This window comes from Felis catus, chromosome B2 (genome assembly GCF_018350175.1).
Source record: "Felis catus isolate Fca126 chromosome B2, F.catus_Fca126_mat1.0, whole genome shotgun sequence".
In the NCBI taxonomy this organism is placed as follows: Eukaryota; Metazoa; Chordata; class Mammalia; order Carnivora; family Felidae; genus Felis; species Felis catus.
The window spans coordinates 72,181,114-72,208,896 of NC_058372.1; the positions used below are offsets into that span (position 1 = coordinate 72,181,114).

Sequence of the window (27,783 nt, forward strand, 5' to 3'; positions counted from 1 at the left end):
CTACAACGGACTGCTGCAGGCACCGAGACGCATTAATAAATGATGCCTTCCGTTAAAGGTAGTTTGGACGCCCTGCCCCCTCAGGTCAAAGTCAAACCCTAGCGAGAAGCCAATTCTAGCATATTTCTCTGCAGCCCACGTGGGGACTCCCTGTGACTCTCCGAATGGCACAGGATTTGGGTCAGGTGGGGAGGGCCAATGTGGCAGGGAGAAAGAACGATGCTACTTATGCTGACCTCTCCTAGAGCAATGGCAGAATTTCCGGAACTCATTAACTGCTGCCTCTCCTTCATTTATTTTCCACTTAGGCTCCCTCCAACTCCAGCTGTGGGTGCAGAAGCCCCGGAAGCAGGCGGAGCAGGCCAGGTGCCGGCAGAGGGCGCCTCTCCAGCCGGAAGCCAGAGAGGCTTCCACCTGGCCACGGGGAAATTCAGGACTGCGCCTCCGTGGCAAGGTTTTATCTCCCTCGGCTTCAGCTGATAAACAGCGCCTATCAGGCGCGTACATGTGGAAGTCAGAGACATTGAAAACACACAGGGTTCAAGTGTTTTGCACCACGCGGTGTTTACAGGAAAAGGAAAGCCTGGTGAGTCATCCTTCTGTTTTTAAATGGTAACTACTAAAAATTTATATGTGCACATTGCCACTCTGTGCATTTAAATTGACCAAACATTAATGTGTTCAGAGGATGACGTGTGAACAGAATGCTACTTACTAAGGAACTGTAATAGAGTGATTTCAAAAGGCCCATGAGAAGATGGAGAATTAGAAAGATATTTTGCTTTAGCCGTTTCGTTTTTATCCACCTGGAAGAAAGCAGGGATCACGCAGGTCACCATCATCAGTAATCAGGAATTACAGCAAACCCAATCCCAGTGACAGTTTGTCCATAGACCATGATGTGGGCTGTAGCCTAAAATAAGGGAGAGGAAGCAGGGCTTGAGGAGGACAGAAGACAGCCGTGATGCTGGTAGAGAATTTGAGCTGTAGCTTTTCCAGTGCTCTGCTACTCTCCTTCCAGTGGGGGTGCTACACAAATTACTTTAGAGTTGTGTCAAACCACACTTTTGCAGAGTTCCTCAACTTGGCGTCATCAGCAGACCACATGAGCCTGCCTTCTGTGAATTCCTTCAAGTGATGCAAATATTGAACAGAAGGGGACCTACTAGTCTGTGTCAAGGAATGTTCCTCCAGGGTGACACTGTTTCATTAATCAGTATTCTTCCACATAGTAAACAAAATGTGAGTCCTGCTAATTGCTACAGTACAACTCCCATTTCTTGTGTTGTTTATGAGACCCGGACTTGCCAACTGACTGGCTAAATACAGACACACTTGGCTATTTTTTTTTTTTTTCTGAGGTAGAAGGATGCAGCTCTGAGGTAGAGGCTTTCAAGTTAGCTTGCCTGGGTTTGAGTCCTGGCTCAACTATGTACTATTAGCTATATGTCTTTGAGCAAGTTACCTACCTTCTCTGTGCCTTGGTTTCCTCATCAGTAAAATGGGGATAACAACAGTGTGTGGGTTCCTGTGAGGATGGAACGAGTTAGTGACAAGTGTGCATGCCTAGAGCAGCGCTGAGGCCACAGTTGGTGCTGTCCCGGTGTTTGCGATGGCTGTCATTATCACCACTGGGCCCCTTTCCCCAGAGAAATGGTGCGCCTGTTTATTGTTGGTATTCAACCTGTGTTGACACGCAGTGATCACTGTTCACTTTGAAGTGCAGAGAAAAATAAAGATTTAAAAATCGGCTATAGAATTTCCCTGAAAATATCCCTGTTGAAGCATCCTTTCTTTATAGCACAGATTATATGGGCTAGAAAATGCTCAATGGATATAAAATATGTAGTGAATATTAGCTACCTAAACTGTGTTCTCCCAAATATAGCATGAATTCTGCTGAAAGCCTTTTTCTTTCCTACCAGTAGCTAAAGTTATCACCCGTGGGGAAGAACAAGTGGCTTTGCTATATCACTGTACATCCTTGAGTCAGTTATTTAACCTCTCTGAGCCGCAGGTTTTAATTCTTTTCTTACTAAGAAATTGGAATGAGAATGTAAATTTTATAAATTCATTTATTCAAAGGCAGTGTATTGAGTAACTGATAGGTATCTTGCATAATCTAGGTTTTAAAGGTTGAACTCAATATGAATAAAACAAAGTCTTTGCTGTGACAGTAAACAGATATTAAAAAAAATCTAATACATTAAGGGATAAACAAAGCTGTAAGAATACAAAGCAGAATAAAGGGCAAAAGGGTGATAGGGAGCAAGGGGCAGCACGTATGACAGCTTTTCTAAGAGTGGAAGTTCCCATATTTGAAAATTTTTGATGTTGTACATAACACTATGAAATTTTTTACTGGAACTGAAAGGTGAGGAAATCACCTTTTCTCTTAAAAGGCCTTTTCTCTTAAAACTGTCCATAGGCTCCTATGGTCTTCTTTTTGGAGCTCCCATAGCATGGCCTGCGATACGCTGAAGGCCAGGTCAGGGGTTGGGGGTTGGGGGTGTGTGGAGGCTTTTGGAGGATAGATGCTCATCCCCATGTGAGAAGCCCAGATGATCCTAAGGAGAAGGGCATTTGCCCATGTTTTCACTGTTTCAGTATCGCTTCATGGGCAAAGGAGATAATGGCATTTGTCGCTATTTCAGCAATGAATTGCTTGCTCTGAAACCCCTCGAGATAAACCTCACCCCAGATCTACCAGGTCTCCCCATTCTCACCTGGAACTTTCTTAGCTGAAGCATCAGCAAGCAATTCACTGGTTTTTCATTTTTTTACCCTTGACAACTTTCTCCAGAGAAGTCTGAACGCCCTCAGGCCTTTTCACCTCTTGCAGCTTAGAGGGAGGGCAGGGCTATTAGTGACTGTGGCAACTGAAAGTTATTTCTGGGCTATTTGAAATCCTTCATAAAAACTCCAGGAAACTCAGCAACTTCTGCACAGCATATGTGATCTTAATGTGGAAGCTGTTGTTCCTCTGGCAAGGACCCTGTGCAGCACAATTGGATTTGTTCCTCCAGAAGTGTCAGCGAGGCGCCGTAAGGATTCGTAGGCTGAGCTTTGGTCGGAACTTGTATGTTTTTTAGGTTCCCCGGGACTTCAAATTGCCCATGACTGGTACAGAAGACCCCTCGCTGACCGTTCCTCACAGCGTTTTTGTGGCTGTTCCATCTTTTTGCTGAGCCCTTACTCTTTTCCAATTGAAGTGCTCTCAAAGTGTAAATCAAAAGTGAAAGTTGGACAGGGGGATTGGACCTGAATGAAAGTCTGTTTTCTTTCTTTTCCTTCTCAAATGGAGTCGTCTGAATTTCAAATCATGTCAGTTTGCTTACTCTGGCTGAATTTCTTATTTCTCCTGTTGATTAATTCTTGATATGAGACCATAGTTTGTCCTAATATTGTTTTCAGTTATTTCCAAAGAGATCTTTGGAAATAATTTATTTTTTCAGGGAATATTCTGGGTTTCCCCTCCAAACCTATGAGCCTTGTCAGTACTGTCCAGAACTTGGATGTCTCAACAGGCCTCCCATGTCGTACGTTCTCCTGGATTTACCCTTTGAATGTGCTCTACGGAATAGATCCTGGGTTCTTAGATTCTAAGTAACACTAACTCTAAACCCCACCTCGACGTAATAGTTCTCATAAACATTTGAATTCTCAGGTGAATTATATAAATTAATTGTTGTAGACTTTATAAAGCTGAAAGCTCTCTTCTTTTAAAGGAAATGTGTTAAAATACTTTAAGGTTCTCCTTAAATTTGAGCAATATTTGAGTAAGTCATCACCACTGCCAGGCTACTACTTGGGTTTGGTGCCATTTTGTAAGTGCTTTCTATTTGGGCTTTCAGAACTGCTAGTGGGTTGAGGGAGAGTCCACAGTCATCATTTGTTCTTTTCCAGGATTGGATTACATGATAGTTGCTAAGGTGATGTTTTACACAGAATATGTACTTTCGTGTGTCAACACAGGTTTTAAAACCTCCCTAGATATACTCTGGGTCAGACAGGCTAAAAATTTGTGCCGTCGGTTTCTCACAAACAGATACTGGCAAGCTTGTGGGTGATGACAGGAATGTAAACAGTGAAGCAGAACTCCTATCGGTGGTAATCAGGAAAGAAAGGACTTAACTGATGCCTAGCACCCAAGGTACAAAAAGGCAAAGCTAAGTGGAAAATGTCTCAGCAGGCACATTATGTCTACTAGTACATATTGTGACACTGTTTGCTTCTCTCTAGTGAGTTTTCCATTAACTTCATCAAATATTTAAAACTCACCCTTTTCAGAACTGTCAGTTCATCCCCTTCAGTACTTAGTCATTGGGTGCTGAGTACCTGGTACTTGTGTTTGTGTTCTGAGAAAGGTGGAAAGCTCCGATTTCAGTCTCAGCACTGCCTCTCCTGGTAGGCCATTCCTACCTGAGTATTAGCAGTACTGAGAGAGAGAAAAATGGGAGGCAGAGTTCGCAGGCAATTTTTTTCCCTTCTTTTCTGGAGTGGCTATGATGAAGATAAGATAAACCAGCAACTTTTGTGCAAGGCATTGTTAGCTCCTCTCGTGGTAGAAAAGTGCTCTGGAAAGTCAGGGACAGAGAGAAATTGTATGCCTGCATCTGCTCCTGGTTACACTTCCCTAAATTTCTACTGGAGCAGCCTCTGTGCTCTGTCCCTCGTTTGCACTCAGAAAAAAGCTTCTTTCTTACAAATGTTTAACCTGTAAACTTCATAGGTCATGGAAAGTGCTACAGAGACCAACGCAAAGGGCCTCAACTCTGCCAGCACCCACCACCTTCAGCTTCAGGGGCTGCTTGTAGAGGGTTACTTTCAAAGTTCAAACAAATGGGTTGAGAAACAGCTTTTTGGAACCTACCCTCCTCTTAAAAAAGATCGTAACAAGATTATGAGTAAAATCCCCGAGAAGCTATCTTTAAATTACTTGAACCATATGTAATCTCCGAGAAATTTACAAGAGTTAATTCTCCATTTCTCTTTCTCTCCCACCCTTGCCTTCTCAAATTCCCTCACTTAATTTATTCTCATAATTGGAGAAATGAGCAATTTTCCTATTCTGTTAGAATGTCTGTGAGATGATAAAGAGAAAAAAAGTTAATCAAATGGAAGAATTTGCGGAGGGATATTAGGTTCAGAAATAAATTATTTCAACATGTGAGGTTTTTATTGGGCTGCCAAAGAAAATCCATGCAGTAGGTCACAAGAATAGAATCAGTAGCGGGTAGGCTTAAGTTTCTTGGTTTAGAAAAACTTAAGATGGGTGTTCAAATATTAACATTTTCTAAGAAGTTGGGTGGTTTGGAGTAGAGTATGTACTTACGAGTATAAATTCAGAGAACAGATCAAAATGGGTAGGAGGCTATGTACAGATCAAAATCTGAACTTGATTAGAACTGAATTTAACAATTATTAATCATGGTCATTAAGAATGACACACTATATTTGACTGTATTTTGTTTTAATATTTTAAATTATAAGTACTGGGCTAGAAGGAAAGAAATTGAGTCATAGTGCTGATTTTGTCACTAACGAGAAATGCAGTTTGGGGAAAATCATTTAAAATTTAAGGGTCTCAGTTTACCAAAGGTGAAAATTGTGATGCCTAATGAGATACTTTCCAGCCTTCCAGCTCAAAGATTCACTCCAGGCACAGCAGAGGTGTTTTCAGCTTCACTTCATATTTGTCTTCTGCTTTCTAATCAGATTTGGTTAGAAATGGTACTACATTTCTGGATGCTTTGTAGTTTTTATAAACCTGTGCTATCACACAAGTAAACTTTTGCGCCTTAAACACAAGTTTGGGGGCTGCAGGTACTAAAAAGATGCATGAACTAAAATTTGAGTGCTACAAGCTCAGTTGACTTCTTAAGGGTTTTCTGGAAAAAATTATGTTGGTTTCTTTTGTAGGCAATAAATGCTTTCTGTGTAGTTCTGAGTTAAGTGATATTTTTATTCTTGTTCTACATTTCTAAATATTTAACTCTGAAAATACAGTAGGCTTATACAACAATCGGTAAAACAAAATTAGGAAGCTTCATGAAGTTGGCCATGATAATCAAGAGGCAGAATCATAGACCTTAGAGAGTCTGAGGAAAGCTTTGGAAACCCTCTTACAAACTTGCACACCGACAGGCATTCACATGCATGTATGTTTGCATATGATCTCAAGAGGTTCAAAAGGCAAAATAATTACTTTCCCTAGAGGGTTTTCAGAGGCCCAATATGCAGTCTCTAAATTTCAGACTTGGCAGTAATCTTCATCATCTGCACTGCAGCCTTGGAGATAACTAGGGCAGATAGTGGCAACTCTTACCATCCACATAAGGGGAGAGTGTAGTGGTGTAGATAAAACAAAATTGGTAGATAATTCTCAAATCAGTTTTCTTTGATCGTGTAACACCTCTTTTAGTTTCTTTTGCTTTGTGTTAATGTTGAAATCTGTGCTTTTCGAGAGCGCACCAGTTGTTGGTTAGCCATATTTGTGGTAAATTGCTGGGACAAAGTCAGCTTGAATTTAAAATATGCTGCGGATGGCCTACAAAGTGTATGCAATATATATGGATGGTTATGAGCTGTCACAACGTTTCTGTGTATTAGCACCCATTTTACTCCAAAGAGAAATCTGAGCACATTAAAAAAAGTTGCAGTAATTTCCACACAGATAGATACATTTTACCACAGCATGTGAATAAGGGTGGCTTCAGAGGGTGGCTACAATTTCTCCTTCCAGATTTTTTGAATAATAATAATAATAATCTACTATATTTAGAGGTATATTCTGCTCTGAAATAGCATGAGAGAGAACAAAAGAAAATATTTGGCCTCTCTTTCCTCTCTCTTCCCCACCCACCTCTTCTTTTCTCACCATTTCTCTGTGGTCACTTTCTCTTCTCAAATTCCAAAGAGAATTTTAATGTGGACCTAACTCATTGTGTTGTTCCGGAGAATTCTTGGTGATACCCTAAAATGATGCTGAGTCTGATTCTTATTATAGGCAGAGCTGAGCAGAGCTTTTAAATAAATGAAACTGTTTGTGAGGGTTTGTTTTGCTAATGCTTATATCATTCATTTCACCATTAGAACAATATTCTCCAGTAGATATTAACAGTGGTATATATATATATATATTAGGACCATAAGGGGCTGAGTAAATTTTCCCAGGCCCTAAGTTGGTACGTGCCAAAGCCAGGCCCAATTAGCTGCACATCTACATTCCCTTCACATATCTTTAACTTCAACTTCAAGAACCGTTTAAGGATATAGTAGATGTTCAATTAATAGTCATGTTCTCTGAAGAATATGACTAACTTCAAAACTTCACTGGCTTCCTAATGTGGCATCTAGCCAAACATACTACTACTCATCACTTTTTCCCCTGGACTGGATATTGAGTTTCTGTGCTCTTTGAAGCAGGATGGTAGACTAGACACCCCCAGCTGGAAACTTCATGTTCCAGAACCTATGCAATTGAATGACACCCTCATTAATAAACATTCTTTGAAGTTTTATGAATTGAGACATCCACATAAGCCTGTTAGATAATAACATGTATTTTAGTCACATAATAGAAGATGAATGGACAAATACGCCAAAGAGTAGCTGAGTGAGTTTTATCCTGGTGTTACCTAACCCAAAGAATGTTTGATAGAAACATCTTGAAGAATTAGGAAATATTAAATGTTGACATTTTTTGAATACAGTGACTTTTTTCTCTCACGGATAATCTTTCAATCCTGGAAAACATTAAAGTAATTGCAATCAGCTTTTATGTATCAGAGAAAATTCAAAGCAATGTTCTTATGTCTGATATTTAGTTAAGCTTTATAATAGTATCTATCATAGGAAGTTCTAGAATGACTTTCTGTTATGTTTTGAAGGCAAAACACTTACAATACTGCTATAATTTTTTTTATTTCAATAAACTTATTTATAATTGGTCACTTAGCTCAGATCTTAAATCTCTTGAAGTTTTTAATGTTTGTGTAAATAATGGCATCTGCTGAGGAAGCTACCAGGCTTGGGGTTCTTGAACATACTGGATTCTTTATCACATTTTTCCCTGCCCTGGTTTTTGGTTATCTGCCTGGATTAAAAGAGCAAAACCAAACCAAAAACTGCAAGCGAGAGACTTATTCTACTCCTATTGCTGTTTAGCTATGTTTCTTTGTTTAGATCCCCGCTCCTTCATTACTAAATTGGGCAAAATCCTTGCCTGAATGAGGAAAGAAATAATGATAAAAAAATATAATAGAGAACAAAATGTCTGTCTATGGAAATCTGTGGTTGTGATTCATAGTAGTATTCTCCATATCATCACTTATCCCTTGGTTGGTCATTTTAGGAGGTAGAATTAGGGAATGAGTGTCAGAAGTTGAGCTTATTGGTTTCTAAACCAGGAGCTAGAGTGAGATCTGCCCTAAGTTTGCACCTACATCCTATCGTTGACTCTAAAGTTCTGAAAAAAGCCAGGAATCCATTTACATTTGCTTCAGACAGCAGGACACTGGCAGATGTTTATGGCCTCCTTTGCTTGCTCTGGTGCTTAGTTTCTCTAAATACAGTTTCCATCATGCAGAACCTCTCCAGACATTCCAGGCTTTTCTCAAATGCCACTGTTGTTAAGGTTTGTAAAACTTGGGGAGCAGGGAAAAGGGGGCAGCTGCAGGAGTAGCATATGGAAGAAGTGTGCTATGTTGCTCTGCCGTGTTTTGGGGAAAGAGAGACGAAGATGTGAGGACAGGTTGATTAAGGACACCTTCCTGTATATTACACATGGGACTTAGTAAACAACCGTGTTCTGTCATGATGTGCTCTGTTGTGGTATGCTTAAGAAAAACCTGTGCAAACACTGTAAGGAAAGGTGGCTCATAGGAAGGTGATCTGTTGATGTTGAGGGGAAGGCTGTGGGAAGAGTGGATGAACTCTCTCAGGGACAATGCCAAACGTGGAATTCACGTTTGGCCTCTCTCTAGGCCTCGCAGGCCATGTAAGCTCCTGGTGACACCTGGGTCTCAAAGAACCCTCACTTACTCAAGTTCTTTCCTTTTGAGCACTTTTGAGGATATTTGGAGACCTTGGTGATTTGATAATGGTCCTCAAGAGTATTATTCACTGCTTTTGTAAATTCACTTTTGCTTAAAGCTACCTCCCCTGAACAAAGACAGATGTAGGTTTTATGGAGGCCACTACTTACAATTTTTGGAGCCCTATTTTTTTTATTTATTTATTTTTTTTACAGCCACTTTATTTATTTTATTTATTTATTTTATTTTTTTTATTAATATATGAAATTTATTGTCAAATTGGTTTCCATACAACACCCAGTTGGAGCCCTCTTTAAAAAGAATACGAAATTCCAAATACAAAATTAGATACAGAAGTGTTTAGAAAGTGTTTAGAATGAGAAAAGGAAACACATTGAATCAGAAAATTAAAAAAGCTGACAATTGCCACAGACATAATAAAATTCAGAAAAATAATGCAAGGGGAACCTGGTGGCTCAGTCTGTTGAGCATCCGACTCTTGATTTCTGCTCAGGTCATAATCTCCCAGTTCATGAGTTGGAGCCCTGCGTCGGGCTGTGCGTCGTCAGTAGATTGGGGTTCTCTCTGTTCCTCCCCCTCTTGTGCTCTCTCTCAAAATAAATAAATAAACTTAAAAAAAGAAAAAAATAATAATGATATTAATAAACTGCCTGCTACATTTCTATAATGTCTTTTTTTAACCTTTATTATTTTTTAGCTGCATAGTCTCTGCCTTTTTTTTTTAAGCCTTAATTTTTTTTTTTTTGAGCACTTTTAGGTTTACAACAAAATGAAGAAAAAGGAACAGAGATATCTTAGGTAACCCCCTTAGCCTCCTCTATTACTGACTCACCAGAATGGTGCATTTTTTTTTCTTAAATTTTTTCAACATTTATTCATTTTTGAGAGACAGAGAGAGACAGAGTGCAAACAGGAGAGGGACAGAGAGAGAGGAAGACACAGAATATGAAGAAGGCTCCAGGCTCTGAGCTGTCAGCACAGAGCCTGACAGGGGGCTCAAACTAACGAACTGCGAGATCATGACCTGAGCTGAAGTTGGCGCTGAACCTACTGAGCCACCCAGGCGCCCTGCACTTCTTTTTTTTTTAACCAAGGATGAACCTACGTTAACACATCATTATCACCCACAGTCTGTAGTTTGCTTTAAGGTTCATTCTTGGTGTTGGACATTTCACAGGTTTAGACATTTCACAAGTGTAATAACATATATTCATCTATGCTCTGCCTATTCGTCTCTTCCCCCAGCTCCTGGCAACCACCGATCTATTCACTGTCTCTATAGTTTTGCCTTTTACAGAAAATCTTATATTGGAATCCTATGATATGTAGCCTTCTCATTTTGGCTTCTTTCACTTAGTAGTATGCATTTTAGGTTCCTCAATGGTTTTTCATGGCTTAATAGCTTATTTCTTTGTAGCATTGTCTGGATGTGCCACAGTTGATTTATCCATTCAACTACTGAAGAGCATCTAAGTTGTTTCTAGTATTTGGCAATTATGAGTAAAGTTGCTACAAACATTTGTGTGCTGGTTTTTATGTGTGTATAAATTTTCAATTCCTTTGGGAATATACTAAAGAGTACAATTACTGGCATATGGTAATAATATGTTTAGTTTTGTAAGATCTGATTGCCTTTTTACAGGACAACAATTTTCTAAGATCGTTTTCTATGGAGAAGGCAGACAGATAATTCAATCTTACCTCTAACATGGCTGGATGAAATTTGTGTCTTTGTCACTGAGAGTTGGGATGCATGAAACAGAATTTCACATGCAGATGTACTTCCTGTTTATAGTTCTGTTACAGGTTTGTGTGCTACAAACACAGAGTCTGATAAATTCTATTTCTCATGGTTGCTATAAAAAAAAAGTTCAGTGTGGTCAGAATTGTTTACTCTGCTTCATCAAGTTTGCTTCTGCCAGGGGGAAAAAAAAAACTTCTAATTGAGGCATACTAAGGTGCCAATTCATCTGTTTGCAGTGTTACAGGTCTGATGATCAGAAGAGTTTTCTGCAGACTGGCTTCTGAGTCTATACTTTTCAAGTCTTGTTCTCCTTAAATGATCCACATGTTCCCTGGGTTGTGAACTGTAGGCATGTTCATATCCTATAAGCTTGCACCTTCATGTCAGAAGAGAGAAAGAGTCGGCAAAGTATATTGCAGAGTATTTTTGGAAGCCAGTCCTATGCTGTGAAGGAGGGTAATAACTTAACAATATATACAGATGACTGTGAATCACATCAGTGTATTCCACTAAGCCCAACAAATGTACCCCAACTTAATTTCTCCGTAGCTGAACCACAAATACTCATGGCTACTTCCCTCTGTGGGAGGGAAAGTGGGCCAGTGGGGGAAAATGAGTAGAAAAAAACAGAAGCCCTACTAACTGAAGTTAAAATATCCTACTGTTGCAAATTTTGTAAAAAATTATATGACTATGTGAACACATTGGTACACCCCCTCCTAGGGCTTGACAGTGTCTGGTGTAAGTGAGGAGCCCTTAAGCTTAAGTTTCATTAGCTTCATGGTGAATTCATTTCTCTACCATTAGATTCTACTCTTTTCTCCACATGATTTATCACTCACACCTGTCTTACCTTCCTACACTGTCCTGCTTATAATATTTCAGTATGTGACTATACATATACACATTCAGATATGTTAATGAACTTTGTGTATTTACCTCTAATATGGATCTCAGAACTCTTTGAACTGTGAAATGGTTATCTTTGTTCCCTATGTAATATTAGCTTTGTGGATAAAATTTATCTTTGTGGATAAATATTAGCTTTGTGGATACACCTGAGCCGAAGTTGAACACTTAACCGACTGAGCCACCCAGGCGCCCCTACTGAAACATATTTTAATTCTTAAAAAATCACTGAAAGATTAAGAAAATGATGGCATGAGGGGTGCCTGGGTGGCTCAGTCGGTTAAGCGACCGACTTGGGCTCAGGTCATGATCTCATGGTTTGTGAGTTCGAGCCCCGCGACAGACTCTGTGCTGACAGCTCAGAGCCTGGAGCCTGCTTCGGATTCTGTGTCTCCCTCTCTTTCTGCCCCTCCCCTGCTCACACTCTGTCTTTCTCTGTCTCTCAATAACAAATAAACGTTAAAAAAATTAAAAAAAAAAAGAAAATGCGTGAGAACATTGAAATAATGGAATATCTTTCTAAAAATTACACATATATTTTTAGTATGCTTATGTTTATTCCCACCTCTCTTTCTTCCACCTGTTAGTTGTATATATAATATACATATGCTATATATATTTGTTTTACATTGCCAAGATTTATATATGTTACTTGGTAAGGATAATTACTAGAGTCATAGTTTTACTTCTGTATTTAAATTGATTCACTGCTCACCATTGGTCTCATCACAGTTTCTACATCATTTATTGCCCACTTTCTATCATTAAGTACAAGGAGGGTCCATAGTACTCCTATTCCATGAATTCTTTCCTATGGAAAGTTTTCAGTTGATTGTCTGCCTCCAAGATTAGACTGAGTGGGCATTGTTCTTAGGTCTTATTTTACCTCGTTTTTAGAGGTGACGAACTGGTTACCAACCAGCCAGGCCAGCTAACTTTGGCAGAGGTCATCGAGAGGACATGACCGCGGGTCCACCCTTAAGCTGGACGCGGGCAACCAGAGGCTCCTCCCTTGTCTTTGGAATGTACATTCTGCCCACCATTATCACACTGTTTCAAGGACGTACGCTTGAGAGAGTGTGTTGCTGTTGAGGCTATTTGGTCTGAATACGTGACTATAGCCGGTTAAGGCCTCTGTATAAACTTAAGATTCTGACAGCAGGTGCAGAGATGTACACGGCTTCTCTTGCAGTTACTGAAGACAAGTCTTGTAAGTTCCCCTGCTTTTTAAAAACTGCTGCCTACCAATCTGGAGCGGTTTGCCCCTTTCTTCGCTCTTTCCCTGCCCTCGATGTCCTAACCAACACTAACAGACGGACTTTATTTTCCTTAATTGGGAGAATTAAGACAGAAGTTTGGATTTCTGGATTTTCTTGAAAATAGCAAAGATCTGGTAATATGACTTCCTTTTAACTGTTTCTTACTCTATTAAGGCAAAGTTGACTGTAGCTCTCTTGTTTTGGTGATGTGTGTGCTCTTTAATTCAGTGAATCCAATCTGTTTTGACCCTTTATATATGTTCTGCTTCATCCTGTGGGACACCAGACTTAGAATTTTTTTTTTTGACATTTCTCTATTATTTTATGGCACTGAGCATTGAACTAGTCCTTTTACTATGATTTCCCCATTCACTTGTTGGTGGGCTTACTTTATTTGCATTTTTTTCCCTCAGAAAGGTCTTATGTATTGTATTTCCTAAGTTCTTTCATTTTTGGCCTGTCTGCTTGTTGCCCTTATTCCAAAACACATGTGTCTGGTTATAATCTATTTTGATATAGTATAATTTTTTTCGCTCAAGGTATTGTAGATATTGCTGTACTGTTTTCTGGTTTAGTATGTTGCTGTGGAGAAGTCTGCAACCAACCTGACTTCCATCCTTTTAACTGACTTGCTTTTTCTTTCTGGATGCCTGAAAACTTATTTCTTTGTCCTTGAAACTTAATGCCTTAATACTTAATACCTTGCGATGTTGATCTTTCTATATCTTTTCCTCAGTAGAGAAGCTCTGTTCTTTAATCTGAGCTTCTCTCTCATTTCAGGGACTGTTCTTTTTAATATTTCTGAATATTTCTTCTGTTTTATGTGTTGGATCACAATGACAGAGGCATAAAATATCCTTCTGTTGTACTAGCTTTGCCTTCTATCAGCTTCTTTCGAACTTGTTTTCTGATATCGGGACTATCTCAAGCCTTTCCTTTATCCCATTAATATGACTTTAGCTCCTTCTTGCTCTTTCTAATCTATCAACTAGAGGAGTAATGATTCTAATGGTGTCGTCGCAGTCCCAGTTGATCTCTGCAGACTGCCTTTATTACCTACTTCTGTTGTTTTAGGGGCTTTCATTTTTTCCCCCTTCATATTGCCACTAAGTCCTTGCACACAATGAGTCAATGTAAGACAGTCTCTTAAGCTCGTAGAATGTGTTTTCTTTCCAAGTAAGATTTTTCTGTCTCTCTTGTAGGTCATGTCACTTTTCTTCCCTGTATTTCTGTTGTGCTTCTATATAATTGCAATGCCATTTCTTTTCGTCTCGCTCGTGCTTAACATGCTTTGGTTGCTCTGGAAGTGTGTCTGTGAATTTTCCAGGATCCCCTCTCCATGAGACCTCTCCTTCTCATCTTTCTCTCTCAGAGCTGCACTCTGAGATCTGGGTGTTGCTAGCACTTAATTTTTCCCTAGCCTCAGGTCAAGAGAGTAGGGATGATGGAAACTCTGACTCTGCTTTTTCTTCTCTGATTTGGGCAAATTTCCTGTTTCACAGTCTACTCCATCTACCTGGAGTGTGTTCTCTTCCTGAGCCCTTCAGACCAGTCTTCTGGCTTGTGTGTGAGGCCTTGAAGCTTATGCTTCTAGTAGATGGGTTGTTTAAAATCTTCATTTTCCTTGTTTTACTTCCACATTTCTCCCAGTTGTGAGCATTCACCCTTCTTCCCCCTTCAGGATAACACTTACTGTGGGTGTAGCCCCGTTATCATGTCAACTGGGGGACAAAAGGGGTTTTACCTTCTGCTTCATCTCTCAAGTTTTGGCTCTTGTGAACAGTTTTTATATTTTTCTTATTTATCTGACCTTTTGTCTTCATTTCTGCAGTGTATTGCCAGAGGTCTTGAGCACCCTCTATTATTTCCTCTCCAGCTGGGAGGGGGAGAATGGTGGTCCCTGGAAGTTTTCTCTTCCTCTGTGGGTTCCTCTGGTGGAGATGTTTGCCAGAGTGCTCCCTTGACTTTCTCACCAGCAGTCTGCTCTCCCAGCTTCCTCTCTATTTTTAGAAATATTAGTCACATTTTGAGGACTTACTTGCATCATCTACTTTCCCTACCATTTCTTCTGAGAGATGCAGATAAGGTTAAAAGACTTCTTGGAGCAAATGAGCCTCTTTTATTTATTTGTTTGGCCACCTCTTTTCAAAGTTTATGTCATGTATTTTTGTTCCTTTCATCAAGTGTTGGAGTGGGCAGATTCTCTCATTGTCTACTACCCTAACTGGGAGGTCCAAACTATTTTGCCATTTTTTTTCATTCTTTTTCTCCTTTTAAAGAAGGTGGGCTGATAGATGTGTATTTTAAAAATTTCCTATCATGGACTTATGTTTCCCTGACTGTTTTAAAAGTTAAACATATTATGTTCAAACAGATTTTTATATCATTTATTTAAATTTGTTATAACTATGTTTGTGACACATTAGACCACAGTTTCTTTTTTGAGCTGCTTCCATCAGTTTTGATGTGAGAGTTATGCTGGTTTTATATCAGGACATGGGAAGATGAAATATTTTTATGCATTCTGAAAAATTTAAACAGCATGAGAAGTCTTTATTTCTTGAAGATTTTGTTGAATTTATGCATGTATCTATCTGGTCCTAGTCGCCATTTCAGGGGTACATTGTCATAACTATTTCATTGTTTATCATGGTTTTCAGCCTATTTTTGCCTCCTGAATTAATTTTGGCAACTTTCTAGAAAATTACACATTTTATCCAGATTTTTCTTGCTTGACATCTCAAATTTTTATAATTTTTCAATCTGTGTTTATAAAAAGCACTTCTCATTTCTTTCATATATATTTGTATTTCCTCTTTTGAATTATTACATGTTCCAGAATTCTTTTTTCTTACCTTTCCAAATAGCAAGAGCTTGGATTTCTTTAACAAGCTTAGTCTCCCTTTTTCTAATACATTAATTTTCTTCTTTATTTATTGATATGAATTTGTATATATTAGAATGCCTTTCCTCACATTTTAGCTGGAGAGATATTTTGTGGGATTATATATTTATATCCCAGAAAAATTTACAGGTTTTCACCATCATCTTTTAACTTTTGGTATTTTAGAGGGCAAAGCATTTTTGTGCTTTCGTATGTGACATGTATATTTTCTACCTAGATTCTTATTTCTAAAGTGAAAAAAGAGGGAGAAGGATGATGTGTCATTGTTGGTCTCATTCTGATGGTCTTTTTTTCAGTTCAGGGAAGTTTTATTTTGCAATATTTTTGGTTATTATTTTTGTTCATTTGCTTTACACTTGAGTAGCAATTATTTGAATGTTGGCTTCACAGTCTTCTTTCTTCCTTATCATTTCTCTCTTTTCCCCCTAATTTTCTACATACTGGAATTTTTTTTTTTAAGCCCAATTTGGAAATGGCTAACTTGTCCAAAATCACTGAAACGGTTATTCTAGGATTTAAGGCCAGTTTTATATGGTATCAAAATCTGAGTTCTTTTTTTTTTCTTAATGTTTGTTTATTTTTGAGAGAGAGAGAGAGAGAGAGAGAGAGAGAGAGAGAGAGAGAGAGAGCATGAGCAGGAGAGAAGCAGAAAGAAAGAGAAACACAGAATCTGAAGCAGGCTCCAGGCTCTGAGCTGTCAGCACAGACCTGACATGTGGCTTGAACTCAGGGACCATGAGATCTTGACCTGAGCTGAAGTCAGATGCTTAACCAACTGAGCCACTGGGGTACCCCTACTACTTCAAATTTCCAATATATAGTCTACTACTTACTGCTGCCAATGTGCTTTAAATTTTCCTATGGATTATTTGTAAATTTTTTGAAGTTCCACTTGCTTCTTTATTTTTTCTTGCATCCTGAAGTTTTTGCAACTTAGCTTTTGTACTTCTTATAGCTTTCTGTGTCAGAGAGCCCTCCTTCTTTGTATTTTCTAGAGAATTCCATCCAGAAAAACAATGACACCACCAAAACAACAGCAATAAAGTAAAAATTACAACATCTAAGAAAGAAAAAAGGCAAGATGAATTTGGTTTATTTTCTCAGGTATTTTTTTCTGCCTACAGTACATGATTGTCAGAGGTGAGCACTTCTTCCATGTTTTCAGACTCAAGATCCATTTTTTTGCCCCTATAGTATTGCTTTTAGGTCTACAAGAATGTTTTTTGGTCCTGGTGCTCATTCTAATCTCTAGATTGCAGGAATTTTTCACCTAGAGTAATCTGTGTCCTGTAGTTTGCATCTTCTCTTATCTATACAGTCTGATTATTTGCAAGAGCTCTATTTTGTAGGTTCACATTGCCATTAGGATAGCCTCTGCTCTGTGGTTTGCTTGGCTTGGCATGATGGTTCTCATCATTGCCCTCTTGTCTTCTGGAGGTGCTGTTTGAACAAATGTAGATGGATTAGTGGGAACTTGACTGTGGCTGGTGTAAGAAACAGCACACTCATGGCAGAAGATTGGTAGTCCAGCATCATGGCTGTGTGGCTGGCCAGAGAAAGAAGGGCATGAAAGGAACCTGCTAGGCTGAATCAGCTCCATTTAAGGGACCTTTCTGAAGTCTCACAAACACTTTCAATATATGTCATGGACAGAAGTTAGTCCCATCTTCTCTACCCCACCCCAGGTGTCAGGGTAGCTGGGAATGTAGTCTTCTGTTTTGAGTTGTAATATACTGAGTAGAAAAATCAGGGTTCTGAGAAGGATGGGTTGGGGACAGTGTGGGAGGACAGACATTTGTGTAGGTTACTGGCAGTCTTTTGTCACTGCGTGGGTCTTTCTGAGTCTGAGCTGACTGCAGAAGTGATTAAAAAGTGTTCCATTATTAACCGTAAACTGCAGAAAGGGCCAGCATGGTCACACTTATGATTTCTTCTCAGACTTGCTTATACCCCTTACATTGTGTTCAAACTTATTTCTTCCTCCATCTTCAATGATTTCATGGAACCTGCTTTGTGGGAAAGATGACAAAGTGCTAAGGTCTCACAGCGGGTGTCTCATCTTTCCACCCCCTCTCTTTTGCAGGCCAGGTTTATCCTCTTGAGGACAATGACGAGCAGATTAATCATACAGTGGTTAGTCAGGCTTGGTTCCCTGATCTCATGTCCCCCCTGCCCCACAACCACCACTTTTCTCAGAGTCCCGTAGCTCTGCCTTTGTCTTTCCTGCCGCTACCAGGATTAATCTCCCAAGCACATCTTTCTCTTTCTTCCCACTCTGTTTCTACTAATCACATTAATACCATCAACAGGGATGACTAACACTTTTATTGTGCTTTACTTCCTACAAAGTGCTTCCTCATACTTTTATTTCATTTGCACTTCAAAACCCTCCTACAGACTCTTTTCTTAAATCTTCCTCAAGACGCATGTTTTAGAGGTTAGTGATTAAACAAATCTATGTGGTTAGGTGGTAGAACCCTAACTCAACCCAGACCCCCTAACCCCAAATCACATGGTCTTTCTACCACATGGTGATACAAGTTGTAGCTCTTATGCATTGTTCTCAGCAGGGACAGTTCAAGTGATAAAATGTCCTGGATCAGCGGTACATGGAGAAGGTAGCCTGTAAGGTGCGCCTAACTGAAATAAAGATCCTGGGGTCCACATATGTAGAGATAATCTTTGCTACAAAGTAAGAATAAACAGGAACACCTGGGTGGCTCAGTCAGTTAAGCGTCAGACTCTTGATTTTGGCTCAGGTCATGATCTCACATTTTGTGGGATCGAGCCCCATGTTGAGCTCTGTGCTGACAGCATGGAACCTATTTGGGATTCTCTCCCCCTCTCTCTTTTCCTTCCCTGCTTGTGCACACGCGCATTCTCTCTCTCTCTCTCTCTCAAAATAAGTGAACGTTAAAACAAAATGAACAATAATAATTCCCAGATATCTATGCATAAGAACATATGGACTCTAAAACATGTTTTTTCTCTTACCAAATATTCCTCAAACTGGACAATACTAACAGGACAAACATTGCAGAGGTTAACAAATAATGAACAGCTGCAATAGCAAATCCTCTCTTCCTCTGGAGTGTTTTATCAGAGCTTGTATGCTCCTGGCTTAGTGCTAAATGCTTCACCAAGGGAAGCAATCCATGGGTGGAAGCAACCATGCAGATCAGACGATTACGTTTCTTTCCAGTGGATCAGGGTCTCATAGAATGGCCTCAGATAAAAGAGGAAGCTGCAGGCAGAAAACCATGAACTCTGGTGGCTGGCTGAAGCAGAAAGGCAAATAGATGGTAGCAATGTTGTGATAATGTTTCCCAAGGGAAAGTCAAGTTAGAGCGCTTTTTAGTCAATGTGAGAAGCACAGCACACACAAGTTCAGATCAAGTTTTTAACTTCTAAGCTTGGATTCCTCAAGTTATTTCTTGACTTTTAAAGAAAATCTCTGAAATCTATAATGCATCATATTATTCAAGTTTCTATTTCACTTTAGCCACCATGCTGGCCATATTTAGACATAAACATATTTGCCTAACTTAGCTTCAGTCCAATGCATTCAACAGTTCTTCAGGAATTTATGGTTTTACTACCAAGAGCAGGCAGTGGTAAGGTGGATGGTTGCAAAGAAGCGGTCTTGCCTCTCATGGAAATATATAACCTCAAAAGGGTCCCTTGTATTTGATCCCTGTGCTGTCTGCTCTTTTGTACGATGTGGCATTTGATCATTAGTGTGATTTGTACAGGCTAAAGATAATATGAGCTAGGTAACTTTTAAAATAATACAATACTTATTTCTGTTATGCATTAATTTATTTATTCATTCATTAAGTCATTCAAAAGATATTACTGAGGTCATTTACCATGTGCCAAGCACTGTTCTATGAGCTGGGGGTACAACAATGAACAAGACAGCCACAAATGTTGTCTTCAAGAAAATAGTGCCTGTGGGATGCACAGTGCCTCAGGAATAGCCAAGAGGAAAGAAGAAATAGACATCACATCTTTGTTTTCCATAAACTTGAACCAAGTTCAAGAAGTTCAAACAAGAAGCCTGCTATCCATTGGCCCAAATATATGTGTCATTGGCCTCTACAGTTAAAAAAATTTAATATTAATGTCTTTAATATTAATGCCTTTAATATTAATGTATTAATAAATTAAATTTAATTAATTTAATATTAATGTGCACTCCAGTGCACAACACTCTCCGTCACTATTTATCGTGTATACCTGACCTACTTTTTAAGTTTACTTTATTCTTGTGGCCCCTGAAAGTGCTGGAATCTCAGACAGTTGGACTTAAAAATCCTGAAAATTTAGAAAATTGTAAAGAAAGTAAAAAAGAGAAAAGGGTTCTTGGACCCCAGAGACATGTAGGTGGAGACATGGAGACTTCTGGGTTTTGTTGTCAACCACACACTGAAAAGAGATCACTCTCCAACCCAAGGGTGGAGAGAAGTGGGCAGTGGATCCCAGAGCAGTGGATAATTTTGCCTTCTGGGAGGGCGTTGCAAGCATGCAGAGAATTGCCCTGTAGGACTTTTGGTCAGACTGGTTTGTAGAAAGGTTACAGAGATCCTCATGGTAATGGTGTTACAAAGAAGCAGCAGATCCTGGATGTGGAACAAAATCCATGACATCCCAACTATGATCTATGTGGATTGAGGACCAATATTTGATGACCGGTACTAAACTCTGTGCCACGCCTGGGCCTAGGTATGGTCCTTGAACTTTCAGTATCACAACCTTTGGGTCAGGAGGACACCTCACACGTAACTGAGGTCACATTTTTCCCAGCTGGCATAGCTCTTGGATTTGGCAATAAAGTTGAGTACTGGATAGTCAGGAACATGGTAATTTTTGTACACTGCAGTCAGTGGACTGAGATTCATACCTGTTTTGCTTGAGTATATGAGGGAGCTTCCATCACTTCCCCTTAGAGGGGAGGAGAAGAGGACTGGAGGATGATCATATTTATGGTGCAGGATAATTTTCCTTGTAATCAGTCTTTGCTGCTGTCATTTATGAAAGGCTTGGTGTGTGAGCTCTCTTTTTCTCTTGTAAGTTAAAAATTTTTTTAAATTTATATTTTAGGTAATATACAGTACAATATTGATCTCAGAAGCAGAATTCAGTGATTCATCACTGGCATATAACACCCAGTGCTCATTACAAGTGCCCTCAATACTCATCACCAATCTAGCCCACCATCTCCCCACCTCCCTCCATCAACCCTCAGTTTGTTCTCTATTGTTGAGTCTCTTGTGGTTTGTTTTCCTTCTCTTTTCCCTCCCTTCCTATATGTTCATCTGTTTTGTTTCTTAAATTCCACATATGAGTTAAATCACATGATATTTATCTTTTTCTGACTTATTTTGCTTAGCATAATACATTCTAGCTCCATCTATGTTTTTGCAAATGGCAAGATTTTATTAAAAACAAATTTTTTTTGATGTTTATTTATTTTTGAAGGAGAGAGAGACAGAGCGTGAGGGGGGAGGGGCGGAGAGAGAGGGAGACACAGAATCAAAAGCAGGCTCCAGGCTCTGAGCTGTCAGCACAGGGCCTGATGCAGGGCTTGAACCCGTAAACCACGAGATTATGACCTGAGCCGAAGTTGGAGGCCCAACCGACTGAGCCACCCAGGCGCCCCAGATTTTATTTTTTATGGCTAATATTCCATTGTATATACTTATAGCACATCTTATTTATCCATTCATAAAGCGATGGACATTTGGGCTCTGTCCATAGTTTGGCTGTTGTTGATAATGCTGCTACAAACATTGGGGTGCACGTACCCCTTTAAATCTGTATTTTTGTATTCTTTGGGTAAATACCTAATAGTGTAATTGCTGGATCATAGGGTAGTGCTATTTTTACTTTTTGGGGGAACCTCCATACTGTCTTCCAGAGTGGCTACACCAGTTTGCATTCCCACCAAGATTGTAAGAGGGTTTCCCTTTCTCTGCATTCTCAGCAACATCTGTTTGTTCTGTGTTGTTAATTTTAACCATTCTGACAATTGTGAGGTAGTATCTCATTGTGGTTTTGATTTGTCTTTCCATAATAATGAGTGATGTTGAGCATCTTTTAATGTGCCTGTTAGCCATCTGGATGTCTTTGAAAAAGTGTCTATTCATGTCTTCTGCTCGTTTCTTAATTAGGTTGTTTGTTTTTGGGTGCTGAGTTTGGTAAGTTCTTTATAGATTTTGGATACTAACCTTTTATCAGATATGTCATTTACAAATGTCTTCTCCATTCCATAGGCTGCCTTTTAGTTTTGTTGATTGTTTCCTTTGCTGGGCAGAAGCTTCTTATCTTGATGAGGTCCCAACAATTTATTTTTGCTTTTGTTTCCCTTGGATGTTCTTTCCTGTTTTGTTGATGATTAGTTGACCATATAGTTGTGGGTCCATTTCTGGGGTTTCTGTTCTGTTACATTGATCTATGTGTCTGTTTTTGTGCCTATACCATACTGTCTTGATGACTACAGCTTTGTAGTATAGCTTGAAATCCAGAATTGTGATGCCTCCAGTTTTGTTCTGTTTTTCTTTTTCAGGATTGCTTTGGGGTCTTTTGTGGTTCCGTACAAATTTTAAGATTGTTTGTTCTAGATCTGTGAAGAATGTTGGTGGTATTTTGATAAGATTGGCATTAAATGTGGAGATTTCTTTGGGTAGTGTAGACATTTTAAGAATATTCTTCGAATCCATTAGTGTGGAATGTTTTTTTCAATTTCTTTGTGTAATCTTTAGTATCTTTCATAAGCCTTCTATAATTTTCAGAGTGGAGATCTTTTACTTCGTTAATTAAGTTTATGAAGTCAGTATTCCCTTGATTGCAAAACCAAACGAAGACCCCACTAAAAAGGGGAATTACAGGCAAATATCCATGATGAATCTGGATGCAAAAATTCTCAACAAGATTCTAGCAAATTGAATTCAACAGTACATTAAAAGGATCATTCACTATGATCAAATGAGCTTTATTCCTGGGCTGTAGGCCTGGTTCAATGTTCACAAATCAATCAACATGATACACCACATTAATAAAAGAAAGGATAAGAACCATATGATCCTGTCAATAGATGCAGAAATAGCATTTGACAAAACACAACATCCATTCTTGATAAAAACCCTCAACAAAGTAAGGATAGATGGAACACACCTCAACATCATAAAAGCTGTATGTGAAAGACCCACACCTAATATTATCCTCAAAGGGGAAAAACTGACACCCTTCCCCCTATGGTTAGAAACAAGACAAGGATATCCACTCTCACCGTTGATATTTAATATAATACTGGAAGTCTTAACCTCAGCAATCAGACAACAAAAAGAAAGAAAAGGCATATAAATCAGCAAGGAAGAAGTCAAACTTTCACTATTTGCAGACAACATGATACTCTGTAGAAAACCCAAAGGACTCCACCAAAAAAATTGCTAGAACTAGTACCTGAACAGCAAAGTCACAGGATATAAAATAAACATGCGGATATCTGTTGCATTTCTACACACCAGTGCTGAAGCAGCAGAAGAAGAAATCAAGGAATCAGTCCCATTTACAACTGCACCAAAATCAATAAGATAGCTAGGAATAAGCCTCACTAAAGAGGTAAAAGATCTGTACTCCCTTGTAAGTTTTTATTGCAGTTCTTTCCTTTTTCCGTTGTCTCCTTCATCCTCATATCCCTTGGTTCAGTGTGACCACATGGCGTATTTCTGAGACTGTAATTCTCCCTTGCAAAACGACTGCTGGGAAGCCCCTTCTTTCTCAGGCCTTGCAGTCTCAGCTCCGTTCCATGGCGCTCTCTCTGCCAGCTCCTTTACTCACTGCCTCCCCAGAGCTGTCCGGTGAGCTGCTCTAATGTGGGCAGCAACCAGCAGCCTCAGCTGCGCACGGAGACTTCTTAGAAATCCAAATCCTCAGGCTGGACCCCAGACTCAGTGAATCCGAAAGCAGTGGGTGGGCCCCGGAGTCTGCCTTTTAACAAGTCCTCTGGGGGGCTCACTCCAGAGCATACTCAAGTTTGAGAATCTGTCCTGGACAAGGAAGTACTTGAAGAATGTGGTGCCCTGTGGCAGGCAAGGGCAAGGGTGCCTGTGGGTGAGAATGCAGCTGTCCTTTATGAAAAACATACTACACACTCAAGCACATGATTAAATCTTCAAGCTCCGCTGTATCAATTACAGCTAATTTCCTCTGCACTGAAACCAATGTTTTGACCTGTGGGCAACTTTGGGGAGAATCATAAGGTCTAGAGATTTTGCTTTATTTTTAGTTCTCCTTGCCACATTATCTTTTTTTTTTTTTTTTAATCACATCCCAGGTGTTTTCACTGATACATGCTGGAGATTATTTGATCATGTTATTATTGGCCAAAATAGAGACAGAGGGAGGGAGATGGAGAGGGAGGGAAGTAGGAGAGAGAGAGAGAGAGAGAGAGAGAGAGAGAGAGAGAGAGAGACAGACAGAGAGAAATACAAAAAGAAAAAAAGATTTGACTTTGCAGAAAGCATGTGGAAAGTTAGATGGAAATTCTTGTGTGACGTGTTGTAAGAATACTATAGATTTTCTTCTGGTAATTATGCATGCTTTATATGAAACTCTTCATAAAAACAAGTGTAGAAAGATGAGATTTAAAAAACCTGAAAACTGGACAAATTTAATATTTCCAGCAAGCAAGTCAACAATCAGCAAGCCTGTTTTTTTTTTTTTTTTTAGCTTCTGTGTTTCCATTACATGCAAAGATTTGCTGCCTACTTGTTTGCATTTTCACTCAGCAGTCTAACATGAATGGAGTGCCTCACTTTTTCTCAGCCAGTCAAGTACTGATTTTGCATCACAAGGGGAAAATATAAATGTAGGTCTTTCTAAGATGATCTCAACCACAATGTTAGAAAATTGCTAAGTGTTAGAAATCTCAAGTACGGTATTGGCAGGAGCAAAGGTTCACGATTTGTGATGCATAGTGTAAAATCCCTAGATTCTGTTTTTAATAATCAAACCGAATAAAAATGGTGGGGCTGTTTAAATCTCTATTAAAAAAACCAGAACCATCAAACCTCCTGGGTAATAGATTTGAAAGAGTGTCAACTATCAATATAGATGATGAAGCAGGAATCCTGAACATTCCCCACATTTAAAGTAGAATTCCCAGTGGGTCAGTCACTAACTCTGAAAAAATATGCTTCCTGAATTCCCCAAGAATACTGAATCTTATTTAAAAATGCATTTAGGATAGGAGTATCTCTTTATGATTATGAAAACATTTCACTCCTATGTTACAGTTAGTTCATTTCTGAGTATGTACTTTTCCTTTGTGGCAGTAACCACCCACTCAGAGTCATTTCCATACTGACATGAATTGTATTTCACTGATGATGCTGTTATATATTATAGCATTCACTGGCTCTTGTCTTCTCCCTTCATTGCCTGGAGGGAAGGCAGTATTTAGGCATCAAATTATTGTTTTAACACAAAGGATGAGGTTGTTGGTCAGGGGAAGTGAGAAAATTTACTTGATTAGCAGAATTGGTTTGTTCTGAAGCTGTTTGTGCAAAAGAAAGCCAAGTAGAAATGTTCATGTTTCAATCAGGAAGAAAGTAAATGTTGTTTGTGTGTAAATAAAGATACTAAAGGGAAAATGAGGCATTTTAAAACGCAGAGCAGTTGCTTTTGGGTTTATCCTCATGATAGTTGCTGATATGAATAATTATGTATTGGATGTTAAATCAGATTGGATTTCCAATTTGACACTCTCTTCACTCTCCTCTTCCTCCTTCTCCTCCCTGCTATTACCCCTTCCCTCCTACCTCCCACCACTTTGTCATCTGGTATATTTATTTGGAGGATGTGTGCATCATTAAATTCAAAAAATATTTTTCACTTACCTACCCTAGGTGAATAACTGAGGCTGGTATAGAGATATGAAATGCAACAAGAATGGGCCTCTGTGGGGGTGCCTGGGTGGCTCAGATGGTTGGGCGTCCGACTTCGGTGCAGGTCATGATCTCATGGTCCGTGAGTTCGAGCCCCACATCGGGCTCTGTGCTGACAGCTCAGAGCCTGGAGCCTGCTTCAGATTCTGTGTCTCCTCTCTCTGCCCCTCCCCCACTCAAGCTCTGTGTCTCTCAAAAATAAACATTAAAAAAAAATTAAAAAAAAAGAAAAGAATGGGCCCCTGTGGATAAACATAAGTGCAGTGCTCGAGAAGTTAACAATTTAGTGGTGACGCAGACATGGACACAAAGAATTATAACATAAGGCAAAACTTGCTATATAAAGCTATAAACATAGTTTAATTTGTAGCCAGGTGCATCATTGCCCAGTACAAGAGAGAATTCATACTTGTTTTTATAGAAGAGATATATTTGAACTGGACCTCAAAGTATAGATAATATTTGAGAAGTGAAGCTGCTGGAAGTAAATGCTGTTCCACAGGAAGGTAACAGGTGGGAAACATGACTTGGGTGGGATGCATATGTCATGAATTATGGTTATGGAAGAATCATCAATATAAATTTAAAAACTCAGACTATAACAAAGACTTAAATAAAGGGGTGTAAAAAATACTAAGTGCTTATTAGCAGAATGCCTCAAATGTGGAAAGCTGGGACTTGAGATGGTCCGTTACATCCTTCCACCCATCTCCTCCTCCACCTTAATGACAGTGGGGCTACTCTAGTTGAGAAATATATTTTCTAACCTTGAAGCCAGAAAGCAGAGATGATATTGGGTAGTGGGTTCTAGGAGCAATGGGTTCTATGAATCTGTCTATAAATACTTTTTTTTTTTTTTTTTTTTTTTTCAACGTTTATTTATTTTTGGGACAGAGAGAGACAGAGCATGAACAGGGGAGGGGCAGAGAGAGGGAGACACAGATTCGGGAAACAGGCTCCAGGCTCTGAGCCATCAGCCCAGAGCCCGACGCGGGGCTCGAACTCACAGACCGCGAGATCGTGACCTGGCTGAAGTCGGACGCTTAACCGACTGCGCCACCCAGGCGCCCCTATGAATCTGTCTATAGAACACCAAAGTACCCCAAAGTTTCAGGCCAGTTAACCAAATGATTACTCACTGTATATGCTCCCATATATTATTTGTCCAAATTGATTTAGATCAGGTTTAACATTTTATAAGGAAAATGGATTACTGAGTCAAATTTTAGAATTAAATGTACTGGATATTTTGCAATCATGTAGACCCAACCTATATAAAAAGAATCCTGGCCAGTGAGTTGGCTGGAATTATTGTTAAACAAAAGCCATAACACTGTGTCATGAGGTTGAATTTAGTTTTCCTACCACATTTTTTTTTCAAGTGAGTCACTAGAACAACATCCTGACCCTACAATATGTTACCAACGAAAGCAAATCTTTATTTTTCTCTGGTTTCTCTTTGCAGCCAAGCAAGTCTTTGGCTGTATTATATTCATCAGCAAGAAATCCCCAAATACCAAGAAGCATACCAGCATCTGCATGGGCCATGGATTCAGGACAGATTTCAAATCCTGGAAGAGAGAATTAATCTCCTCCTCTTCTTGGGCATGCTCTAAAGCAAAAAATGATTTCACTGACCCATGTCAGACTTAACACTTTGTTTCTCAGGAACAGAAAGGGATCTTCAGCAGGTCTCATTTGTTGAGGATGGCTGCATACAGAGCATGAAACAGGAAATTGGCCTTTGCAGTGTGCAGAAATGAGTCTTTGGCCATGGTGTAGCCTTGTCTAAAACCCTTAAAGCTAGGATTCCTGCTGAGGCTTACCCTGAGTATTTACATGTCAAGATCAGATGAAACCTTTTCTCTTTTCCAAGTCAGCACTGCTATTCCAAGAGGTCAGCAAACAGTATTTACCTTTAGCAGGGGACATTGCAATGACCAAAACATTAGGTATG

General features: G+C 39.4%; 1 long non-coding RNA gene across 7 annotated transcripts in view; it reads left to right on the forward strand.

The window, feature by feature from the left end:
• Positions 1 to 254: 254 nt before the first annotated feature.
• Positions 255 to 27,783, forward strand: part of LOC111560488 — a 515,327-nt gene continuing 487,798 nt past the window's right edge. For 2 of the 7 annotated variants that reach the window (XR_006597952.1, XR_006597954.1), the window contains exon 1: positions 12,402 to 12,922. This is a non-coding gene — a long non-coding RNA (uncharacterized LOC111560488). Of the gene's footprint in view, positions 587 to 12,395; positions 12,923 to 27,783 lie in introns of those variants that run through there. The other 5 variants (XR_006597958.1, XR_006597956.1, XR_006597957.1 and 2 more) reach the window with 5 other exon arrangements.